A 25,854-nucleotide genomic window follows, 5' to 3' on the forward strand; every position below is an offset into this window, starting at 1 on the left:
ACAGGGCAGGAGATTAAGAACGTGCTCTACACCCCAGCCGGGGAGAATGGCCCTTCCTGGAGCCTTTGGCAGAGAGCAGATGGGGAATCCCGAGGCCGACCTCTAGGCTTTTGGAGCCGGGGATACAAAGGCTCTGAAGCTAACTATACCCTGACTGAGAAGGAGATACTGGCAGCGTATGAAGGAATTCGAGCTGCCTCAGAAGTGGTCGGCACTGAGACACAGCTCCTCCTGGCACCTCGACTGCCGGTGCTGGGATGGATGTTCAAAGGAAAGGCTCCCTCCACACATCATGCAACAGATGCCACGTGGAGTAAATGGGTTGCGTTGATAACACAACGGGCTCGAATAGGGAACCGTGACCCCCCAGGATTAGTGGAAATGATCATGAACTGGCCAGAGAGCAAAGATGCTGGGATGTCACCAGAACAAGAGGTGAAACGTGCTGAGGAGGCCCCACCATATAACGAGCTGCCAGAGGAAGAAAAACACTATGCCCTGTTCACTGATGGGTCTTGCTGCATTGTGGGAAAACATCAACAATGGAAGGCTGCGGTGTGGCATCCCACACGAGAAACCACTGAAGCTGTTGAGGGACAAGGTGAATCGAGCCAGTTCGCAGAGGTGAAAGCCATCCAATTGGCTTTGGAGATTGCTGAGCGAGAAAAGTGGCCGAGGCTCTATATCTACACTGACTCGTGGGTGATGGCAAGTGCCCTGTGGATGTGGTTGCAGCAATGGAAACAGAACAACTGGCAACGCAAGGGCAAACCCATCTGGGCCGCTGAAGTATGGCAGGACATTGCAGCCCGGGTGGAGAACCTCGTTGTGAAGGTGCGCCATGTGGACGCCCATATACCCAAGAGTCGAGCCACTGATGAACATCAGCATAACCAGCAGGCGGACCAAGCTGCTAAGACTGAGGTGGCTCAGGTGGACTTGGACTGGCAGCGTAAAGGTGAACTGTTCATAGCCCGGTGGGCCCATGAGACCTCGGGCCACCAAGGCAGAGATGCAACATATAGGTGGGCTCGAGATCGAGGGGTGGACCTCACCATTGACACCATCGCAGAGATCATCCACGGATGTGAGACGTGTGCTGCAATCAAACAAGACAAATGGGTGAGGCCCCAGCGGAATGAAGATCGATGGATGAAATATAAATATGGAGAGGCCTGGCAGATCGACTACATCACACTGCCACAGACCCGCCGAGGCAAGCGCCACGTGCTCACAATGGTGGAAGCAACCACTGGGTGGCTCGAAACTTATCCAGTGTCCCACGCCACCGCCCGAAACACCATCCTGGGCCTTGAAGGCCGAGTCCTGTGGCGACACGGCACCCCAGAGAGGATTGAGTCGGACAATGGGACTCACTTCCGAAATAACCTCATAGATGCCTGGGCAGAAGAACACGGCATCGAGTGGGTCTACCACATCCCCTACCACGCACCAGCCTCCGGGAAGATCGAGCGCTACAATGGGCTGTTAAAAACTACATTGAGAGCAATGGGGGGTGGAACCTTCAAACACTGGGACACACATCTGGCAAAGGCCACTTGGTTAGTCAACATAAGAGGATCTGCCAACCGAGCTGGCCTGGCTCAGTCAAAACTTCCACGTGTTGTAGACGGGGATAGAGTCCCTGTGGTGCGCATGAGGGACCTGCTGGGAAAAATGGTCTGGGTTAGTCCTGCGCCGGGCAAAGGCAAACCCATCCACGGGATTGTTTTTGCTCAAGGACCTGGGTGCACCTGGTGGGTGATGCAGAAGGATGGAGAGGTCCGATGCGTGCCACAAGGGGACTTGATTGTGGGTGAAAACACACCGTGAGTTATACTGTGCTTTTGTTAATTTTTTCTTTGTCAGTGCTAATTGCTAAGTGGCAGCTGGATGTGACGCACATGGTATAGAATAAAGGGGTGGATTATGTCCTGGTTTAACCAGGATAGGGTTAAGTTTCCCCAGCAGTGGGGGGGGAGCTCTAGCCGGGTTATTCAGATACCATGCGGACGTCACATCCTGGCAGGTCACATTTTTCCTGGCGCGGGAGCTCGGTGCACTCGTGGTTTTGTACATCGTGCTTCTCACTGCTGTATTTGGTAGCTATTTTGCTCTGTTCATTGCTATCACTATTACTGTTATTGTTATTGTTGTTGTTTGTTGTGTTGCTATTGCACTGTTGTATTAAACCTTTCCTTATTTCAGTCTTGGGGCTTTGTATTTCACTCCCTTTGTGGGGGAGGGGCAGCGGCCGCGTGGTCTCAGACCCCGGCAGGGGCTAAACCACCACAACATGGTCCTGGGCAACTGGTTCTAGGTGGTGCTGCTTGAGCAGGGGGGTTGGTCTAGATGGTCTCCAGAGGTCCCTTCCAACATTAACCATTCTGTGGTTCTGTGAAGTGAACTCTGGGAAGCCCTCAGAGGCCAGGCGGGGAATGTGACAGTAGATAAAGAGTTCAGGTGATGATGGTGAAACCTCAAAGTACAGATGGGGATGGCAGTGGGGGGAGTGAAGGGTCCAGGCTGCCCCTGAGGAGGCTCTGGTGGTTGGTCAGGACTGTGAGAAAGGGCTTGTGCTGCCCTAGAGGTCAAACAGGACTGAGAGGAAGGGTTCAGGTCATCCTGGAGTAGCACTGGGGTCCATCCAGGACTGAAAGGAATGGTTCAGGCTGTGCTGGAGGAAACCTGGAGACTGGTTCGGACTGGGAGGAAAGGTTTCAAGCTGCCTCTATGGAGCCAAGAAGATTGGAAAAAATGAGCAGAAGGGTATAGACTATCCCTGAAGATCTCCAGAGACTGGGCGTAACTGGGGGTGGTGGTTTCAGGCTACCCCCAAGGGACCTGAGAGGCTGGACAGCAATGTGTGGCAGGGTTTAGGACACCTCACATGAGCCCCAGAGGCTGGTTAGGACTGCAGGGAAGGGTTCAGGCTACACCTGAGGAATCCAGTAGGCCAGGCAGGATGGGGGAAGGGGTTCAGGCCATTCTGGATGAGCTACAGAGGCCAGGCATGATGGTGGAGACGGGTTCAGGCATCCCTGGTGGATCTCTGGAGGCCAGGCATGGACAGTGGGGAAGAGTTCAGACCACTCCTGAGAAAACCCTAGGCCTGGCAAAGATGGGAGAAGCAGGGAGGTGGTGTTCATGCCGCCACTAAGGAGGCCTCCAAGGGCTGGGCTGAGATGGGGCAGGGGGGGCGGTATGGGGAGAAGTGTTCAGGCCTCCCCTGAGGAGACCCCAGAGGATGAGTGGGAGTCCAAGGATTCGAGGCTGCCCCTGGAGAGACCTCGGAAGCCTGCAGGGATGGCCATGTGGAGTGTAGGGTTCAGGCCACCCCTGAGGAAACCCTGGAGGCATCCCCTGCAGGGATGGCAGCATAAGGCAAAAGGTTCAAGCTACCCTGAGGAGTCCCAGAGGCCAGGAACGAGTTGTGGGAAGGGTTAAGACTGCCCTTGAGGAGGCCTGGAGGCTGGGCAGGTTCTAGGGGGAAAGATTCAGGCTGCCTGGGAGGACTGGTGCTGAAGGGTTCAGGTTGCCCTAGGAGCCCTGGTGGCTGGGGCAATGGGGTGGAAGTTTCAGGCTTCCCCTAAGGCTGAACTGGACTGGGAGAGGAGAATTCAAGCTGCCCCAGGGGAGCTCTGGATGCAGGGCAGGACTGGGGAAAAGGATTCACACTATCCCTGAAGATCTTAGGAGCCTGGGGGAAATGGGCAGAAGGATTCAGGATGCCCCTGAAGAGCCCTGGAGGTTGGGCAGGGACAGCTGTAGGGAGCAAAAGGTTCCAGCTACCCCTGAAGAGTTTGCGTGGAAGGGCATGCAGGAAGGGCGCTGTAACTGCCAGCTCGATCAGGGAGCAATGGTATCTACCTGACAGAAAGCCATGTCTGCAACTGACACAGATTCCCAGACAGAGCTCCAAAGGGAACATGCTGTTAATCCAGGTGTGTCGTGGTTTGAACTCAGCCAGTAGCCAATCACCACGTGGCCAGTCATTTACTTCCCACCCACACACACCTCCCCAGTGAAATAGGGGAGGGACAAAAAAAAAAAAGAAATTCATAGGTTGAATAAAAAAAAAAATTAGTAGTAGTAACAAAACAACAGTAACAATAGTAAGTCCAAACGGGTAAAATACAGCAGTGGCTCACCGACCGGCGACTGGTACGCAGCCCGCCCCCCGAGCAGCGATCCCGACCACACCAGAAATCCCGCTGCCAGCCAGGAAACCAAAACCAAAACGGAAAATGAGAGAGCACCCATCCCCTTATATACTGAGCATGATGTCACATGATATGGAATGCTCCAATGATCGATCCGGGCCCGGCCCTCTAGCTGTGCTCCCTCTCAGCCCAAGGAAAGTTAACTCTATCCTGGCCGAAACCAGGACAAGGTGTCAGGCTGCAGGATGTGCCCTACTCTTAAACCAGTACTGGACAGTAGTAGTGAGTACATATATGGGAGGTGTGCCCAGGTAGAGGAACTCCACAGCTTAGTGGCAGAGCTCCAGGAGGAGGTAAGTTGAAGAGTATCAGGGAGTCTGAGAAGGAGACTGACTACTGGAACCACACCCTACCATCCCTGGGACAGATCTGTCAAGCAGACAGGAGAAAATACAGATTGCCTATCCTGTCTCCACCTGGCAGAATGCAGTGACTTAAGGGATAGGAGGCAATGGTGACAAGTTCCTGCCTGGTACAGCAGGTGCATCTCCTCCATGACTACTTCACCTTCCCAGGTGTCCTTGTACAAGAGGTATGAGGCTCTGCAAGTGAAACCAAACAATGATGAGGATGATGGTCCCTCTAGGTTGGAGGTGTCGCCAAGGTTAAGTCAGCCTATGCCCTGCATCAAAACCACTTCCATTAAGAAAAAAAGATGGGTTCTTGTCATAGAAGACTGTCTTCTGAGGGGAACAGAAGGCCTAATATGCTGACTGGACCCACTTCTTAGGGATGTCTGCTGCCTCCCTGGGGCCAGGGTTAACGATGTTACAAGAAAACTTCCTACCCTGGTACAGCCCTTGAATTATTATCCATTATTGCTTTTTGATGTAGGCAGTCACAAAGTTGCAGTAAGAAGCCCAGGGGCAATCAAAAGTGACTTCAGGGCCAGTTCTGCTGATCGAGGATGCCAATTAAACTCAGACACCAGAGTGAAAAGAGTAGGCCGATTTCACTGTTAATAACTAAAGGATATAACTAATACAAAACATAAGCAGTAATAAAAATACAGAATAGTACACTTCATTATTACTACATACAGTTAAGCAAGGTAATGCACCTAATCATTACTACACGACGGGGAGAATAGTGATTAAGAAAGATACATCACCACTTGCATACGTTACCAACATCCAGATCCGCAGTCGCTGGGGAGCCCCGGTTGCAGCGAGGATTTGGAGTACCTTTCCCTGCAAGTGGGAAGTCCTACACGATGTGTCCATCTGTAGGTGAGACATCCAAAGTCACAGCAAGAGGGTCCAGCCTTATATACCAAAAATCAGCAAGCCAAAATAACTTGCACCTTTGTTTTGAGCGGAAACATCTGGTTTCATCCTCCTGTTGGATTCCACCCAAAGCCTGGCCAGGGCTCAGGGGGAAAACCAAGGGAGTTTCTAACAAGGCCAGACACTTGGGTTCTTAATCTTTAACACTGCTAAACAAGGAAAGTTGGATACATTCTGAGAGCATTTCATCCTCACTACTGATTATATTCTAAGCTACATCTTTCACTAGTGAGCATACATATGTGGTTAATGATCAGATACTAATTAATAAATGCTAATAGCAATACAGATTTTACTAATTAGAAGATACTAATAATGGATAATGTTTGGTTGTGAGGTTCATTTAGAGGTCAACTTTGTTTCAGTGCCTATTATTCAGGCCCTAGCACTACAGGGCCTTGGGACGACTGGTTAAGGGATCAGGAGCACAAGTACTGTTTTCCTCTACCCTTTCAGTTGCAGGGAACGATGAAGGAAGAAACAGGCAGACCCAGCTGATCAATACCTGGCTCCATGACTAGTGTCACAAGCAGAATTTTGGGTTTTTTGATCATGGGTCGGTCTACATGACACCAGGCCTGATGGCGACAGATGGGGTACACCTGTCTCAAAGGGGGCAAAAGATGCTTTCACAGGAGTTAGCAGGGCTCATTGAAAGAGCTTTAAAGTAGATTTGAAGGGGAAAGGGATAAAACCATGCTCACTAATGATAAGCCATGGGATGGCATGCCAGAGTTTGTGGGAGAGTGTGCTAGCGAGATCCTTCCGTCTGCTCCACGATGTGCTGAGTATATTGGAGCACAGTCTAAATGTCTCTAAATTAATGCACGCAGCATGAGGAATAAACAAGAAAAGCTAGAACCTTTGACTCAGTCCGAGAACTACAACATCATTGGCAAAGTTTTTCTTCTTCCTTCTCCTCCTCCTCCCTATCCCTCTTTTCCTGCGTTCCTGGAAGATCACAGGATCACAGCATAATTCAGATTGGAAGGGACTTTTCTCCTTCATCAGAGAATGAGTTCACTGCAGAAGTTTGCCAGGCCACTGTAAATCACCCACTCCTAGCATAGCATCACACTGGCACAGCCTCCGCCAGCCTACAAGAACAGAATGGCTGCCTGTACTGCAGCAGGCAGCTGTAGGGTCATAGGATAATTCAGGTTGAAGGGAGTTCGGGAACTCTAATTCACTTTGCTCAAAGCAGACCAAGTTGCTCAGGGCTTTGCCCAATCTTGCCTTGAAAACCTCCAAGGATGGAGACTGCACAGCCTCTCTGGGCCCTAGTTCCACTGCTTAACCATCCTCGTGGTAAAAAAGTTTCTCATATCTAGTTTGAACCTCTCTTGCTTCCATCAATGCCTATTGTTTCTCATCCTTCCACCATGCACCACTGTAAAGAGCCTGGCTACATTGTCTTGATAATTTCCTTGCAGGTGTTGGGGGGTGGGGGTTGTGCTATTAGATGTCTTCCCCCACTCCATAGCCTTCTTTCCTCCAGGCTGAACAAGCTCAGCTCCCTCAGCCTCTCCTCACAGAGCATTTGCTCCAGCTCTTCAACCATCTTGGTGGCCCTCCACTGATCTCGTTCCAGTCTGTCTTGTATTAGGGTGCCCAATTCTGACCACAGTATTGTAGATGCACTCTAATGAGTGCTGAGTAAAAGGGAATAATCACTTCCATTAAACTACTGGCTAAGCTCTTGTTGTTACTCCTGGCTGCCTTTGCTGCCAGGGAAACACTGCTGACTCATGTAGACATGATGTCTACCAGAACCCCCACATCCTTTTCAGCAAAGCTGCTCCCTAGTTTGCATCACTGTAGGTGGTTCTTCCTTCTCAGGTACAAGACTTTGGTTTTGCCCTTGTTGAATTTCATAGGGTTGGCCTATTCCTCCAGCCTGTCCAGGTCCCTCTTGTTGGCAGCCCTGCCCTCAAGTGTAATAACAGTGTAATTTGGTGTCATTTGTGAATTTCATGAGAGTGAACTCTGTTACCTCCTTCAGGTCATTGATAGAGATCTTAAACAGCCTAGATCCCTGCAGTACTCCACTTGTTACTGACCCCCAGGTAGAGTACGACCTATTGACCACTACCCTTTGAGCATGACCAGCCGACCAGGTTTTTTTTAAGCATCTAGATGTCCAAGAAGTCAGACCCTAATGCCCCAATAAGGATACAGGAATGTTGTGGGAGATCATGTCAAAAACCTTGCTGAAGTTGAGGTAAATGACATGCAATGCTCTCCCCTCATCCACAAATCTAGTCATTTATCATAGAAGGCAATCAGGTAGGTCAGGAGTGATTTCCGCTTCATAAATTCATGCTGACTCTTCCCAGTCACCTTTTCCTTCGTGTGCCCGGAAATGTGTTCCAAGAGGACTTTATCCATGATTTTCCCAGGGACCAAAGTGAGGCTCAAGTGCAGGGTGAGTCTGCTCCTACCTGAGCCAGCATGTTTGAGGAGACTACCACCTGAACTCTGGCACCCTTCATCCACTTTTCCTGAGCCCTGTAGTCACACTTGGTATGCTCAAGGTCTCCCTTGGGAGTTTCATTGATACCCACATGGATGAGCAACCCCTTGGTGTTGTTCCAACCACTAACACAGAATCACAGAACCATTGGAAGAGGTTGGTCTTGAGATCATCTAGTCCAGCACCCCTGCTCAAGCAGGAGCAGCTAGAACAGGTTGTCTAGGACTGCATTCAGCTGGGTTTTGAAAATCTCCGCAGATGAAGATTTCACAACCTCTCTGGGCAACCTGTGCCAGTGTTTGTCCACCCTCACGGTAAAAGTGTTTTCTTATGTTCAGATGGAATTTAATCTGTTTTAATTTGTGACCATTGCATCTTGTCCTGTCCCTGGGTGTGGGAGGCATCGGCCTGTCAGCCTTGCACAGCCTCTGAGAAGCAGCCAGGCTTTGATGAGAAACAGGCCTTGGGAGAAAGATAAGAAACTGCCGAGTTGTGCCAAGGTGGCAGGGAAAAACAACGGACAGCTGCAACACTGAACTGTGGAAAAGTACTGAACTGTGAGAAGTTACCGCCGCGTGAACAGCGCCTGAACAAGAAGGTGATTGGTCTGCACAGCGCGTGTGAGAGTGGTCTTATGCTGATAGGAGAAAAGGTTGATAGCTGTCTAATTGCTGATTTGCTAATTATGAAGTAAGAGCTTTGGCGAGAGCATAAGTATGTACTATTAGAAAAATAAACGGCTTTGCTTGTTATAACTCTCATAGAGTTGTGCAGGTCCAATATCCTCCCGCAACACCTGGGCACTACTGAGAAGACTCTGGCTCCCTCTTCTTTATTCCCTCTCTTCAGTTCTGTAGCCAGCAGGATCTGGTCAAGTTGTGAGTAATCCCAAGATTGCACATATATAACTCTTATCTGAGGGGGGGACTGATCCTTTGCTAATGCACCTACAGTAATAGATTTGTAACCAACCTTCTAGAGCTTTATGTGAGCACCCAAAGAGGACCTGTGCTACTAAAGCCTTGGGTTAATTGGAACAATCGGATTGAAAAGATATTTACAGAACATTAGAAGGACAATAGGAGATGTAAATGGCTCAAACTTCAGGCCTAGTGACTGGGATCTGTAGTTTGGGGATGAAAAGAGAGGCTTACCAAAGTATGTACAAGGCCTCCTGTAAGTAACAGATTGCTTCCACCTATCAAATCATTAATGATATTGGCTATAAAGCAGGAGGAAACCTGAGAGAATTGGGTTAAGGCTGAGCTCTCTACAAACTGAATTTCCAAATTTGTGAAGAATCAGGTAGAAAAGGGAAATGCACAGTTGCAAAGGAAGAGCCTCGTTTTACAGAGATTTAAACCTGATGGAGCTGAGTAGTAGACCCAAGTAGTGCAGAGGAAATCAATGAATTATAGAGGAACAAACATCACTTAACTCTGCAAATAATATACCTAGTGGAAATGTCAATCCCTCATTAGACAAATGCATACCATCCTGCTTGTAAACAAGAGGTGGCTGGACAGGACAACCCAGGGTCAACCAGTCCAATTGTTAGTGGCATAAGAGGTCCTTGTCTCCGAGGATGCTCAGATAAGTCCCTGATACAAAGGGTGTCACAGCCCATTTGGATCTCTCAAATTTACAGGACAACGTACTCTTTGATTTGAACTTTGTTTCATGAGCTCATTGAGAAATACGACAAACAAACATGACAAACAGGGACTCAATCCCCTTTTGCCCAGACTAGTCTATCACGTGAATTCAATTATTCACCATTCAAGTCATAAGGTTTCATAACTTGTAACCCGTAACTCTTAATATTGTGCACCTACGAGCAAAAGAAAAGAATTTGTTACCTAGCCGAGGGTGAGAATGCTCATCCTTCCTCCTCCATCACGGTGCAGGCGTCCCTTGTATCACACCAGGAAGCATGAAAGCCTCAGTGGTCCAGCTGCTGTTGGATCTGCTTCAAAAGCTTTTTGGGTAAGCTGATGTTTTATACCCTCCAGCTTGGAGGTTTGGTCTATACCATTTCCATAAGTTAGTGGATTCTGAGGAAACTGCCAGACAAAAGATAATGATTAAAAGATATATGCGCCCTTGCCCGTGTGGCCCATTCAGTGGCCCACACCAGCAAAGGACGGATGATTCCAGCTATACGACAGGATTAGTTTGCTCCAAAATTTTTTTATGCATGTATTTTTCAGTTATTTGTCTATTCTCAACATTATTTTGGAATGGGATGAGAGCAATGGAATGCTTTAGTGAAGTAACTGAGCTAATGACTACATCATTAAAAAGTTGGTATATCTGAAGATACAGCTAATAGTGAGAAAGAAAGATTAAAGAACTTTAAACATATTAATGAAATGTTTAAGGACTTTCCACACACAGCTTAAAGAAGCTTTGCCAGAATCTGCCACTGAAGTCTGTCATCCCTTGAAACCAGGAGACTGGGTCTGCATTAAGGTATACCAGTGAAAATAAACACACCAGCTGTGCTGGAAGGGACCTTATGAGGTACTGATAATTACTAATACTGCAGTAAAGTGTAAGGGCCTGCTCAACTGGATCCATGCTTCCCAGTGCGAAAGGGTCACACCTCCTTCAGACACAATGCAGAGTTTATTACCTGTCATAGCAGAGATGAATAATTTGGATGAATTTCCCTTGATCAAATGTCAACAGAAGAACAACCTACAACCCTGCAAATAGTCTTTGATGACCCTACTGATATCACCAGAACCTGCCGATTGGTTTTGGAAATTGTAGCTTTGTTTTCTCTGGGATTTTGCATTTGGGTTTATATTATTACTGGTCATATACTGTGTGAAAATAATGGAAGATTGGCGAGGAGGATTGTAAACACTCTCAAGTGACTTGCAGCTGGGGTGTCAAAAAACACATGTATCATACTAATTGTTGTTTAGCCTTGTGTGTTGGTGTACTGGGTCTGGCTGAGCGTTATGGGTAATGGGTAGCGTTAATCACGCAACGAGCTTGACTGGGAAAACCCAACCGTCCAGGGATCCTGGAAGAGATCATGGACTGGCCAGAAGGTAGAGATTTTGGAGCACTGCCTGAGGAGGTGGCTCGTGCCCAAGAGGCACCGCCATATAACGAGTTCCCAGAAGATGAAAGGCGGTATGCTCTGTTTACTGATGGATCCTGTCGTGTGGTAGGAAACCATCGGAAGTGGAAAGCTGCTGTGTGGAGTCCCACAAGACAAGTCGTTGAGGCCACTGAAGGAGAGGGCGAGTCAAGTCAGTTTGCAGAAGTAAAAGCGATCCAACTAGCCCTGAAGATTGCTGAACGAGAAAAGTGGCCAGTACTGTATCTCTACACTGACTCCTGGATGGTGGCTAACGCCCTGTGGGGGTGGCTACAGGAGTGGAAGAAGACCAATTGGCAGCGCAGAGGTAAACCCATCTGGGCTGCTGCACTGTGGCAGGAGATCGCTGCCCGAGTGGAAAACGTGGCTCTAAAGGTACGTCATGTAGATGCTCACGTGCCCAAAAGCCGTGCCACCGAAGAACATCAGAACAATGAGCAAGTAGACAAGGCTGCCAAAATTGAAGTAGCTCGGCTGGACCTGGACTGGGAGCGCAAGGGTGAGCTATTTGTAGCTCGATGGGCCCATGAAACATCCGGGCACCTCGGGAGAGATGCAACGTACAGATGGGCTCGTGATCGAGGGGTGGACCTGACCATGGAGGCCATCTCACAGGTCACTCATGAATGTGAAACATGTGCTGCAATCAAGCGAGCCACACGAGTAAAGTCTCCCTGGAACAGAGGGCGATGGCTGAGTTTTCGAGATGGTGAGGCCTGGCAAATTGACTATATTGGACCATTGCCACGAACACGCCAAGGCAAGCGCTACATACTCACCATGGTGGAAGCAACTACTGGTTGGCTCGAAACGTACCCTGTAAATCATGCCACTGCCCGAAATACCATCTTAGGTCTTGAAAGGCAAATTTTATGGCGACATGGTACTCCTGAAAGAATCGAATCAGACAATGGGACCCATTTTCGAAATAATCTCATAAACTCCTGGGCAAAGGAACACGGCATTGAGTGGGTGTATCACATCCCTTATTACCCACAAGCGTCTGGAAAGATTGAAAGATACAATGGACTGTTGAAGACTATGTTGAGAGCATTGGACAATGGGGGATGGAAGCACTGGGATATAAATTTAGCAGAAGCCACTTGGCTAATTAACACCAGAGGATCCTTGTCCTGCCCAAACCAAACCCCTTCATACTGTGGGAGGAGATAAGGTCCCTGTAGTACACACAGGGAAATGGCTGGGGAAGGCAGTGTGGATTGCTCCTCCCTCGGGAAAAGGCAAGCCCACTCGTGGGATTGTTTTTGCTCAGGGACCTGGATGTACTTGGTGGGTAATGCGGGAGAATGGGGCTACTCAGTGTGTGCCTCAAGGAGATTTAACCTTGGGGGGAAAATAATCTGTGGGCTGAGTTGCATGTTGCAGGAAGTGATGGAGGAAGTAGGAACGACGAAGAGTGAACCAGATACGTGCGATGATGACCCAAACCTAGCCGGTGCTGGAGTCCAACAGTGAAACATACTGCTCTGTCCTGAACATCCATCTTGACAGATGAGAGCCAAGTCACTGAACATCTGGAGGAGTGAAGAAAGCTTACGGAATGGATAAATGAGTGTTATGTGGGAGCTGGGCATGACGTAAATGGTATGGAATAAGGGGTGGAGACCGTACTGGGTCTGGCTGAGCCGGAATTGGTTTTCCCCTGTAGCAGCCCTCATGGTGCTGTGTTTTATGCTGGGAGCTGGCAGGGTGTTGATAGCACCCTGGTGGTGTGGCTACTGCTGAGTAGTGCTTACACAGCACCAAGGCTCTTTCTGACATTTCCCCCCCCCAGTGGGATTGGGTGGGCAAGATCTTGGGAGGGGACACAACCAGGACAGCTGACCCGAACTGACCAAAGGGATATTCCAGACCATATGACGTCTGCTCAGTATAAAGCTGGGAGAAAGGAGGAAGGGGGTGGGGTCACCCTTGGTCCTCCGAGGCAACCACTACGCGTATTGGAGCCCTGCTTCCTGAGAAGGCCCGACATCGCCTGTTCATGGGAAGTAGAGAATACATCTGTTTTCTTTTTTTGCTTCCGCGCGCGGACCTTTGCTTCGCTTTGCTTATATTAAAACTGCTTTTGTTTTACCCACAAGGGTTGGTTGGTTTTTTTCCTATCTTATATTCTTTCCCCTCTTTGCCCTGTTGAGAAAAAAGGGGAAGGGGGGGAAGTGATAGAGCGACTTGGTGGGTACCTGGCATTTAGCCAAGGTCAAACCACCACAGTTGGACAAGTAGAACATCTGTGTTTAGATAACATAGGTCTGTGATAGACTTAGAGGCACCCCATCGAACACGTTTGAGATTCCTGCCCTGCTGTGGGAAAGATCAAAGCACAGTGGTAAACTATGCATGCGTGAATCCTTGAAATACAGATGAAAACAGCAGGTTCGGTGATCCTCTAGCATGGACCGAGCTCTGCGGTGCCTGCGTCGTCACTTGTGTGCCTCTGCCCGGGTGCTGCTGCTTCAAGGATCCCCCCGTCTGCAAGGCAACAAAAATTAATTCACTCTTTGCATTTCATCCATGGCTTTGTGGTTGTTCCTGCATCCTGCCTGTGCCAGCTCACACATATACTAACCTATAGAACTGTTATATGATAAGACCTTAGGGAATGAAGGATTATGAGGGGTACGGGGCTCTAAGGCCCAGGAGATAATGCCTGTTAATTGAACTGGCACTTGTACATTAGGATGGGCTTTTTCCTGGCATCTCAGTTCCAGACTGGGAAGATGAGCACAACTTACTCCAATATACCAAACAAAGTACAAAATGCTCTGTGCAAAATCCACTTGTTATTCGATAAACTGGATTCCACCATTTTGCACAAACATTTCTCCCCTGGCTAGGAGTATCAGAATTAGAAAGGGCTATTGCAAATACATCTGCTGTAATAGAAGAGATGGTTAACACTATTTCAGCCTTACAATTAGAGGTAAAAGAAGCATCTCGGGTAGCTCTGCAAAACATAATGGCATTAGATTACGTGCTTGTCACTCAAGGAAGATACATGTGTATTAGTTAACACCACTTGCTGTACATATGCAGACCAAGATCAGAGAATAGAAATGGATGTACATAAAATTCAAGGTAAACTTCAGATATTGCATGCAATACCTGGAGAACAAAAAAACCCAACACTTTTTGACTGGTGGAGATGGCTCCCAGACATGGAAGGATGGTTAGGAAAAACTGCTTAAGACAGCACTGAAGTATATTTTGTTGGGATTACTAACTTTGGTGGTTGTGTATGCATTGGTTCAGTTGATCTTCTGCTGTAGCAAATTGGTATGTAGAAGGACAGGATGAGACATAACTCAAGCAGAGGCCAGAACAATGATGCTGAATATATTAGAAGATAAGGACGAAGAAAAGGGAGAAGTGCTTGGACTCATGATTATAAATAATTATATAATCTAAAGGCAAGAACAGATGATGGGACAACATGGCCCACATGGTGATTGATCTTGGTCTCCCAGGAGTCATGAGCAGGGTGTCTGTGGCCCTCCTGCCATACTCTAGATCTTTAAGAGAAAAATGGCGTGAGACTATAAGTCTCAAAAAGCCTCATAAGCCTTTGCAGTTTAAAAAAAAAAAGGATTTGCAGTTAATGGTCTTGACAGTCAGCACAATTTACTTATTTGTAAGAGGATGGACTATCTAGAGCCTCCTTATCTGAAGATACCTGAAAATGGTCTGTTCACAAATGAAGAAGGGAGCAAAGGGAATAAGCTGAAGTAAGGCAAAAAAAGCTTTTGGAAACGGAAATAGATAACAAGAAGCATAAGAAGGAATTTGAAACACTTGCAATGATGAATGCGTGTGCGTAATAACTACTATGAAACGGGGGAACGAAGGGGAAATTCAAATCGTAACTGCTCAGCGGTGGCAGTTTGTCACCAAGGAATGATCTGGCATGGAGGGCAAGAAGGCCTAACTGCAGAAGAGGTTAAACTGGTTGGAAGCAAAAATGTAAGAGAAAGAACAACTCCCTGTAAGGGAGTGAAGTTTGCTGAAGAGATAACAAATGGTAATTCAAAACTGATTGGCTTTAGATTATGTGTTAGCCACACAAGGAGGAGTTTGTGCTTCAGTTAATGTTAGCTGCTGTTTTTATGTTAAACAAGATCAAAGGATTGAAACAGATATGGAAGAGATAAAGACTCATATGAAAATATTGCATGATATTGGAAAAGAAGCACCCCTTAGTATGTTTGGGTGGGTAACCCCATAGTTTCCCAACCTTTCCTCCTGGGTCCAAAGGCTCTTAACTTTATTGGTTATAATTTTACTTGCTTTTGCTGTATTTTATGTCCTTCTGCATTGCTGTCTTCCTCTGTGTTCTAGATTGTCCTCAAAGATCTCCTACTGAGTGACTTAATCAAATCTGACCCTGACGGTCAAAAGAAAAGGGGAGACCGTGAAGAAGTACAAACTTAGGCCACTCAATAGGATGAACTTTACCCTAGTTTCGGTGAAGTTTTCATGAACTCAAGGAGGGAAGACATTGAAGCATGAAAGCTCAGCTAGTTATGACAACCTTGCCTGATAACACACCCATGGAAACCAGTTCTGAGCATGCAGCAGACAAAGGACAAAAACCAGCCCAGACCACTGTGTCTGATCACACAGCCACGCGAAGGAAACCCCACTGTGCATGCGAACATTAAGGACTGATTGGCTGGCTATAGATAAGCCTAGGACTGTAATTGGGGAATAGCCCACCTGTGTATTCTATATAACCTGTGTGTTACTTATGATTAGGGTCCCTCCCTCAGAACTAGGCTGGGGCACCACATGCACATCGCAGTAAAGAATTTCCCTTTTATACTTCAGGGTGTCCACGTCTCCTTCTTCGGTTGGCAATAAAGAATCCACAGAATCACAGAATCGTCTAGGTTGGAAAAGACCTTGAAGATCATCCAGTCCAACCATTAGCCTAACATTGACAGTTCTCAACTATACCATATCCCTCAGCGCTATGTCAACCCGACTCTTAAACACCTCCAGGGATAGGGACTCCACCACCTCCCTGGGCAGCCTATTCCAACGCCTGACTACCCGTTCTGTAAAGAAATGCTTCCTAATATCCAGTCTAAACCTGCCCTGGCGCAACTTGAGGCCATTCCCTCTTGTCCTATCACTCATTACTTGGTTGAAGAGACTCATCCCCAGTTGTCTGCAACCTCCTTTCAGGTAGTTGTAGAGGGCGATGAGGTCTCCCCTCAGCTTCCTCTTTTCCAGACTAAACAACCCCAGTTCCCTCAGTCGCTCCTCGTACGACATGTGCTCCAGACCCTTCACCAGCTTCGTTGCCCTTCTCTGGACACGCTCGAGTAATTCAATGTCCTTTTTGTAGTGAGGGGCCCAAAACTGAACACAGGAATCGAGGTGCGGCCTCACCAGTGCTGAGCACAGGGGCAAGATCACTTCCCTGTCCCTCCTGGCCTGGCCACGCTATTTCTGATGCAAGCCAGGATGCCATTGGCCTTCTTGGCCACCTGGGCACACTGCTGGCTCATGTTCAGCCGGCTGTCAATCAACACCCCCAGGTCCCTCTCTGACTGGCAGCTCTCCAGCCACTCCTCCCCAAGCCTGTAGGTTGTTGTGGCCCAAGTGCAGCACCCGGCATTTGGCCTTATTGAAGCTCATACAGTTGGCCTTAGCCCATCGCTCCAGCCTGTCCAGGTCTCTCTGCAGAGCCTCCCTACCCTCGAGCAGATCAACACTCCCACCCAACTTGATGTCATCTGCAAACTTACTGAGGGTGCACGCGATCCCCTCGTCTAGATCATCAATAAAGATGTTAAACAGGAGTGGCCCCAAAACCGAGCCCTGGGGGACACCACTCGTGACCGGCCGCCAACTGGATTTAACTCCGTTCACCACAACTCTTTGGGCCCGGCCATCCAGCCAGTTTTTTACCCAGCAAAGCGTGCGATCATCCAAGCCTCGAGCAGCCAGTTTTGCCAGGAGAATGCTGTGGGAAACGGTGTCAAAGGCCTTACTGAAGTCAAGGTAGACAACATCCACAGCCTTTCCCTCATCCAATAAGCAGGTCGCCCTGTCGTAGAAGGAGATCAGGTTTGTCAAGCAGGACCTGCCTTTCATAAACCCATGCTGACTGGGCCTGATCATCTGGTTGTCCCGCATGTGTTGTGTGATGGTACTCAGGATGAGCTGCTCCATCAGCTTCTCGGGCACCGACGTCAAGCTGTCAGGCCTGTAATTTCCCGGATCATCCTTCCGACCCTTCTTATAGATGGGCGTCACATTGGCCCGTTTCCAATCTGTCGGGACCTCCCCGGTCAGCCAGGACTGCTGGTAAATGCTGGAAAGCGGCTTGGCGAGCACCCCAGCCAGCTCCTTCAGCACCCTCGGGTGTATCCCATCCGGTCCCATAGACTTGTGTGTGTCTATGTGATGCAGTAGGTCACTGACTGTCTCCTCCTGGATTGCGGGGGGGTCGTTCTCCCAGTCTCTGTCCTCTGGCTGAGGAGGCTGGATTCCCTCAGTACAACTAGTCTTGCTATTAAAGACTGAGGCAAAGGCGGCATTAAGGAGCTCGGCCTTCTCCTCATCACTTGTTACCATGTTTCCTCCTGCATCTAGCAGGGGATGGAGACTCTCCCTGGTCTTTCTTTTGCTACTGACATACTTATAGAAACATTTCTTGTTATCCTTGATTGCTGAAGCCAGGGTAATTTCCAGCTGGGCTTTAGACCTCCTGATTTCTGCCCTGCATAGCCTCACAGCCTCTTTGTAATCACTGTGAGTGGCTAGTCCCTTCTTCCAAAGGCTGTAAACTTTCCTTTTCTCCCTGAGTTGCAGCCAAAGCTCCCTGTTTAGCCAGGGTGGTCTTCTCTGTCGCCGGCTTCTCTTACAGAACCTGGGGACTGCCTGTTCCTGAGCCATTAAGACTTCCTTCTTAAAGAGTGCCCAGCCTTCCTGGACCCCTATACCCTTCAGGATCGTCTCCCAAGGGATCCTGTCAAGCAGGTGCCCAAACAAGACAAAGTCAGCCCTTTGGAAGTCCAGGATGTCAGTTCTGCTTAGCCCTCTCCTGGCCTCTCTAAGAATAGAGAACTCTATTATTTCATGATCGCTGTGCCCTAGTCGTCCTCCGACCGCCACATCGTCCACCAGTCCTTCTCTGTTCACAAAGAGGAGATCCAGTAGGCCACCTTCTCTGGTTGGTTCTCTCACCAGTTGTGTCAGGAAGTTGTCTCCCACACATTCCAGGAATCTCCGGGACTGGTCCCGCTCTGCTGTGTTGTATTTCCAGCAGATGTCTGGGAAGTTAAAGTCTCCCACAAGAACAAGGGCAAGCGATCGTGAGATTTCTCCTAAATGCCTATAGAATATTTCATCCACCTCTCTGTCCTGGGTGGGTGGCCTATAGTAGACTCCCACTACGACATCTGCCCTGTTGGCCTTCCCCCTGATTCTAACGCAAAGACACTCTACCCTGTCTTTGCTACACTTGTGCTCAAAGCAATCATAACAGTCCCTAACATACCCGCGCATAACTTCTTAACACAGATGCTAGATGGGCCAACGAGGGATGACAGTCTCTTGTATCTACTACTCATGAACAAGGATGAATGTCCTGGTTTAACCAGGATAAGGTTAAGTTTCCCCAGCAGTGGGGGGGGGAGCTCTAGCCGGGTTATTCAGATACCATGCGGACGTCACATCCTGGCAGGTCACATTTTCCTGGCGCGGGAGCGCGGTGCACTCGTGGTTTTGTACATCGTGCTTCTCACTGCTGTATTTGGTAGCTATTTTGCTCTGTTCATTGCTATCACTATTACTGTTATTGTTATTGTTGTGGTTTGTTGTGTTGCTATTGCATTGTTGTATTAAACCTTTCCTTATTTCAGTCTTGGGGCTTTGTATTTCACTCCCTTTGTGGGGGAGGGGTAGCGGCCGCGTGGTCTCAGACCCCAGCAGGGGCTAAACCACCACAATGAACTAGTCAGATATGTGACAACCAATGAAAGCCTTGACTACAGCAACCAAGAAACAGTGGAGCTCAAGATCCTGAGGGGACTGAGGAGGGAGCAGGGCAAAAAGCAGGACCACAACCCTGGATTTCAGGAGAGCAGACTTGAGCCTTTTCAGAGATCTGCTTGGAAGAATCACAGAGGATACAGCCCTGGAGAGAAAAGGGGTCCAGGAGAGCTGGTTGATATTCAAGGATCACCTCCTCGAAGCTCAAGAATGGTCTATGCCCATATGAAAGAAATTGAGCAAAGGGAGCAGGAGACCTGCATGGATGAGCAAGCAGCTCCTAACTGAACTTAGACATAAAAAGGAAGTGTACAAGATGTGGAAGCAGAGGCAGGGGACCCAGTAGTATAAAGTTGCTGTCTGATCTTGCAGGGATAGGATTAGGAAAGGGATATGAATCTGGCAAGGGTTATGAAGAGCAACAAGAAAGGATTCTACAAGTACATAAACAGCAAAAGAAGACTAAGGAAAACGTGGGCGGGCTGCTAAATGGGGCAGGGGGAACTGGTGACAAATGACATGGAAGAGGCTGAGGTACTCACTGCCGCCTTCACCTCAGGCTTTACCAGTAAGACCTGGAGGAGTATGTGGAAGGTGAGACAGCGTCTGCTTCGGTAAGATTATCTGATCGAGGACCTTGTCAAATGGGTTGATAAGGAAAAGGGGGAAGCAAAACATACAGGGCAGAAACCTGACCAATGGACAATAATGGAGACAATAACAAGAAACAAACATGGTCGGTTAAACTAATTGATAAGCGTATGAAAAAGTGTGGAAACGCTTATTTTATTAACATTATCTCATTGAGGACCTTGTCAAAACAGAATGATAAGGAAATAAGGAAAAGGGGGAGGTGATTGTGGTGGTGCAATTCTTACCCCCCCCCCCCCCCCCCCGCCCCTCTTTGTTGGGCTGCTTGGTGCTAGGTGCGATTCCACCCACATCCCCCGAGCTATACACCAGTCTGTGGAGATAAGGACTGACAATGTTAAGGAGCCTGGCTCCTGCCCCTCCCCATTGCTCGGAAATGGTTAAAATGGCCCATCAACTCCTAAGGGCCTGGCACACCTGTGCCTGGGATGTGGTCAAATGGGAACAATAACAGAGCTGCACATTAATCAAATTCTTTTGTAACTGCTGGAAGGCACCAGAAGGTATTTGACAAAAGTCAATTATCTTGGACCCTATAAATGGCGACCACCAGGGAGACCCTTTGAGCTCTCCTGGATCGCAGCGGGCCTGTGACCAGCATCTCCCCTGAGCTGGGACGCCTCTCAGGTACCAAACCCTTCAGGTGTCGTCTGCTCCAGACGGAAGGCCAGGGCGAAGTCCCCCGCTTGAGTCTCAATTATCGCCCGTTGAGGAATGCCAAGGCATTGGGAGTATTTGCTCTAAACTCGAGAGGGAAATTTTCTTTGAGCTAGCTTCTCTTTACTCTGTGTGTGTGTGTGTGTGTGTGGGTACGTACCCTTGTTTCTGTGTGTGTATGTCCGTTCTGTGTTCATTCTACTGAATCCAAACACCTTTGTTTCTGTATGTTTGTCCATTTTGTTATGTGCATGCATGTGTATATATATATATATAGGTACCGTTAAGTAAGTTAGTGTGAATCTTGTCATTTTAGAATCTGAATAAGTCGCTTTTCTTTCTTTTAGTATTTCTATTATTATTTTATAATAATAAATTGCTGGTAGTTATTAATAAACCTAGATTTCTTACTAAATATTACCGTGTCAATACTTTCATCTGCGACAAATTGGCGTAGTCGGCAGGATGACAAGCAAAATCACCAAATACTTACAAAAACACGGTATCCAACCAAATCCCACCTTCCCAGAGGATTGGGCTTATAATAATTGGCACAACTGGGAAGAGGTAGAAAAACTATTGCTCGAGGTGCAACTAAATTTGGAAAAAATAAAGGTATGATTTGTAAAATGTTGGGAGTGTGCCTGGAAGCTGCCTGTCATGAACGAGAAAAAGTTAATCGTAAAATACAAAATTTACAAGATGAGATTACAGGGCACAAATCCACCAATCTGCTGTTATCGATTAAAATAGAGCAGCTGCAACAGCAACTTAAGGAATCCCAATTGAAACAACAAAAACTGGGGGAACGTGTTGAAATGATGCTAATGCAGTCTCCGAACCCCCCTGATATTGTTCAAATCAGAAAATTAATTGTGTCCCCTGAAGACTGGGATGGCAACATTTGGAGTGATACACATAATGACGACTCAGACGAAAATAATCATTTTCAGCCGCCTGAGTCTCCCCCTCTTGCAGTCAGACCAATTATTAAAACAGAGGAAACAACAGGACCTCAGGGTGGTGTGAGAAGTCGCATCAGCAAAACAACCCCTTTTGATCCAATTCAAATAGCCCATTTACAAGATCGTTACGGCCGTAAGCCTGGAGAGACTGAAACTGAATACCTATGGAGAGTTTCTCTAAACGGGGGAGATGATAGAATTTTACTAGATGGTGATGAAGCCAGTGGATATTGGGGTCCTGGTGTCTTTTTGGATGCTGGTCCCAACCCCCCGAATGACCCCCACTCACTAACAAGCAGAGTGGCATATTGGGCTGGTGGCATTGATGCCTTAGAGAGAGGAGAACCTCTGTTAATACCTATCAAATCTCTAAATGACCTCTCCACAGCTTTTACAAAAGCTGCCTGTATTCAAGCCGTGCATCAGCGTAAACCTACTGATGTTCCTCTTTCGGCACCTGTAGCTCCTGCTATACTTAAAGTACTGATAAAAGGAGCCCCTGCCATGCTCAAACCTTTTCTCATTGCAAAACGGGATGAGATCCAGAGAGACTTAAATTATAATGAATTGGTAAATCTAACACAAACTGTTGGAAATAGTGGGGAAGAAGAATTAGAACCAAGAGTATTACCCACTTGGGCAACTTTAGTGCATGAAACTGTAAATCATGCCCGAGAAATGGGATGGGATGAAATTCCCAATGAAACAAAAAATATAGGTCGCACTGTTAGGCAAATTAAACAATTGCATCAAAATAATTCTCAGGAACAAAAACCCTCTGACCAACAAGGTAGGGGTCAGGAGTGGAGAAATGAACTGTGGAAGCAAGCATTGTCACTAGGAATTCCTAGAGCCGCGATTCAGAGACAGCCTACCAGCGTCATTCTGAGTCTGATTCAGGCATTTCAAAAAGGTATCGCTTCAAATGCTCCAACCCCCCCCCCTCCCCCCGTCGCCAGCTCCCAGAGAAAAAAAAGATAACCCTTTCCTCCCTCAAGAGGATCAGTTGCAAAGCACAGGATCAAAAAACTGATAAGGTCCGGACGGCAACTGGGCCTGCCAGTCCGGCAAGTAGAAGCTTATCAGTGGATAAATGAGAACGGCCCTTACATTTTAATTCCAGTTGGTCCTCAAAATCAATTAATAAAATTTTTGATTGATACTGGTGCACAAATTTCAATAATTACACAGCGAGATGCCAATAAGCTAGGCATACGACCTGGCCGGCGAAAGGTTAAAATTACCGGAGTTACAGGAACTAGCACTGTGTGCCAGACAGCAAAAGTTAATTTACTGCGCCCTGGCGAAAAACGTGTAACATCTCTTCGCTTTGCGATCAAGGAGCATTATGAAAATATCCTGGGTTTTGATGCACTGAACGGCCGGACCTGGCGTTTGCCAGACGGCAGTCTGTGGTCTTTTGGTTCAATTGCCAACCCCAGCCCTAATAAAAATCAACAAACTGCCACAGTGCGTGTACTCCGTGCAGCTCCAGCACTTCCCGAATCAAAAATTACTGATGTCCCACAGTATCCAATTTCTGCTACAGCACGAACTGGAATTTCTGAAGTAATTGCGGACTTAGAAAAACGGCAGATTATTTCCCGAACTCACTCCCCATACAATTCTCCTGTCTGGCCAGTCCGAAAACCAGATGGGAGGTGGCGTTTAACAGTCGATTATCGGCGTTTAAATGCCAGTACAGCCCCATTGACAGCGGCAGTCCCCAACATTGCAACTTTAACGGCTACACTGCAAGCCGCTGCACATCCTTGGATGGCAGTGCTAGATGTAAAAGACATGTTTTTCATGGTCCCTTTAAAGGAAAAAGATAAAGAAAAATTCACGTTTACAAGGGAAGGTATCCAATATACCTTTAACAGACTCCCACAGGGATATAAACACTCACCCACAACTGCCCATGCTGCACTTGCTGAACTTTTACAGACAGTTTCACTCCCTGCAGATGTAAAACTATATCAGTATATAGACGATATTCTAATTGCAGGACCCTCTCCTGACAAGGTGGGAGAAGTGGCAGCAACAGTTTGGCAAACATTGCATGAAGCAAAAATTGAAATTCCACCTGAAAAATGTCAGGGACCAAGTAAAGAAGTGAAATTCCTGGGCACTTGGTGGATTGCTGGAAGTGCAGCAATCCCACCAGATACTCTAAATAAAATAGAACAATCAGAAATGCCCCAATCTAGAAAAGAATTACAACAGCTAATGGGCACTTTAGGATATTGGAGAAAACATGTACCTGGATTCTCCATCATTGCCCGCCCACTTTATTCACTTTTACGAAAAGGAAAATCGTGGAGATGGGATTCAGAACATGAAGAAGCAATTAAAACTCTTAATACTGGAATTAAAAACATATCAATCCCTAGGACCTGTTCATCCTCGTGACCCTATTATAGCAGAATGGGGTTTTGCAGAACATGGTACTTATTGTAACTTATTTCAAATCGGCCCTGATGGGCCAAAGAGACCTTTACTGTTTAGCTCAGCTGCACTTAAAGAGACTGAACAAAGATACTCAGAGTGGGAAAAGGGTCTTTTGTCTCTAGTCCGTGCAGTTAAACAAGTTGAGAAAATACGTCAAGAACAAGCTGTTCAGACCAGAGGTCCCTTTAATTTATTAGACACAATCCTAAAAGGGACTGCTCCCCCAGAGGGAATTGCACAAAAACCTACAATTAGGAAATGGTATGCCTATCTAGTGGGTGTGGCAGATGAAATGCAATTAAGTGAAGGACACATAAAAGTTTCTAAATTGCAAATGCCTATTAATACTGACCCCCTGGCATTACAACAACCATTCAAACCTTCACCAATTTTAGATGCACCTCCCTTCACTGAAGATTCACCAACCGAGGGTGTCTGGTTTTCTGATGCCTCGGCAAAAAGAGTGGATGGTAAATGGCAATATAAAGCTGTTGCATTAGAAATCAAAACAGGGAAACAAGTTATTGAAGAGGGTGAAGGCAGTGCTCAAGTAGGAGAGTTAAGAGCAGTTGTTTTGGCAGCACAAAATGAAGCAAAAGCCATTTATGTAGACTCTTATGCTGTCTGGGCAGGTGCCACACAGTGGCTTTGTCAATGGGAAGCCCTAAACTGGGAGATAAATGAATCACCAATCTGGAGAACTGAAGACTGGCAATTACTATTAACCATAGCCAGAAAAACACCATTCCAAATAGGATGGGTAAAAGCTCATGCTAATGACAACAAACCAGCTACAAATTGGAACCAAAGGGTGGATGAATTGACAAAAATTAGGAAAATAGACATTGAAGATTCCTCAGACCCCACATGGTATCGACTAGGAGAATGGTTACATCAAAAATTAGGCCACACAGGTCGAGAAGCACTTTACTTTTCAGCCCAAAGCCGGGGATGGCCCCTCAGTAGGAAAACATGTGAAACCATCCTCACTGAGTGCCCCCAGTGTAAATTAAAATTGCAGATGGACCATCCTGCCAAAGCATCACCTTTACACATTAAAGAGGGGAAAACTTTGTGGTCTACTTGGCAAATTGATTACATTGGTCCTTTAAAATCCTCTGCTGGGTATAAATATATTTTAACAGGTGTAGAAATAATATCTGGACTCCTTACAGCTACCAAGTGCCAAAAGGCTAATGCACAGAATACTATCCGAGGCCTTTCCTCATGGTTCTCAATTTTACCTGTCCCTGATTCTATCCAGAGTGACAATGGCTCACACTTTACTAGTAAAGAAGTACAGGAATGGGCAAAGCAAAAAGAAATAAAGTGGGTATTTCACACACCTTATTACCCACAATCTAATGGTATAGTTGAACGAGCCAATGGACTGCTGAAAAAATATCTTAAACCACATGAAGGACAATGGGACAGATGTCTTTCTGAAATTTTACAGCAGTTAAATAATCGGTATGGCCCCTATGGAAGTCCAATTACTCGAGCCTTCTTAACACCTTCTTCAGGAAAAACCCTCAACAATGAGCTCACCTGGTCCTCAATGAAAGCAGGACAGCCTGTGATGGCAAAAATACCATCTGTAGGAACAATACCAGTAATCCTGGTCAAACCACGAGGATTTCTAGCATGGGATGCTATTGATAATAATGGAATAAAACATAAAATCAGTACTAGATGGATTTATCCAGCATCCTAAGGGGTAACCTGTTCGGCCTCCCCCCCCCGAGACCATTCTCTTTTCTTTCCTTTTCAGAAATAACCGACTCCACCAACGACAATGTGGAAGCAGACACCATACCCAGCAAGTCCACCAGTAGCACTGTGGGAACAACCCTCATCTTCAATATGAGACTCTTCACAGCATTGCACCTACCCTTTCTCTCCCTCACCATCATACCTCGATTGCTACAACAATGGTGTCTATACGGCTCTTCTTCTCTCTTCCTTTTTCTGCTCATGAGAGTAAGTACACTTACAATGGCTCACACATCAAATC

This window comes from Strix aluco, chromosome W (genome assembly GCF_031877795.1).
Source record: "Strix aluco isolate bStrAlu1 chromosome W, bStrAlu1.hap1, whole genome shotgun sequence".
Lineage (NCBI taxonomy): Eukaryota > Metazoa > Chordata > Aves > Strigiformes > Strigidae > Strix > Strix aluco.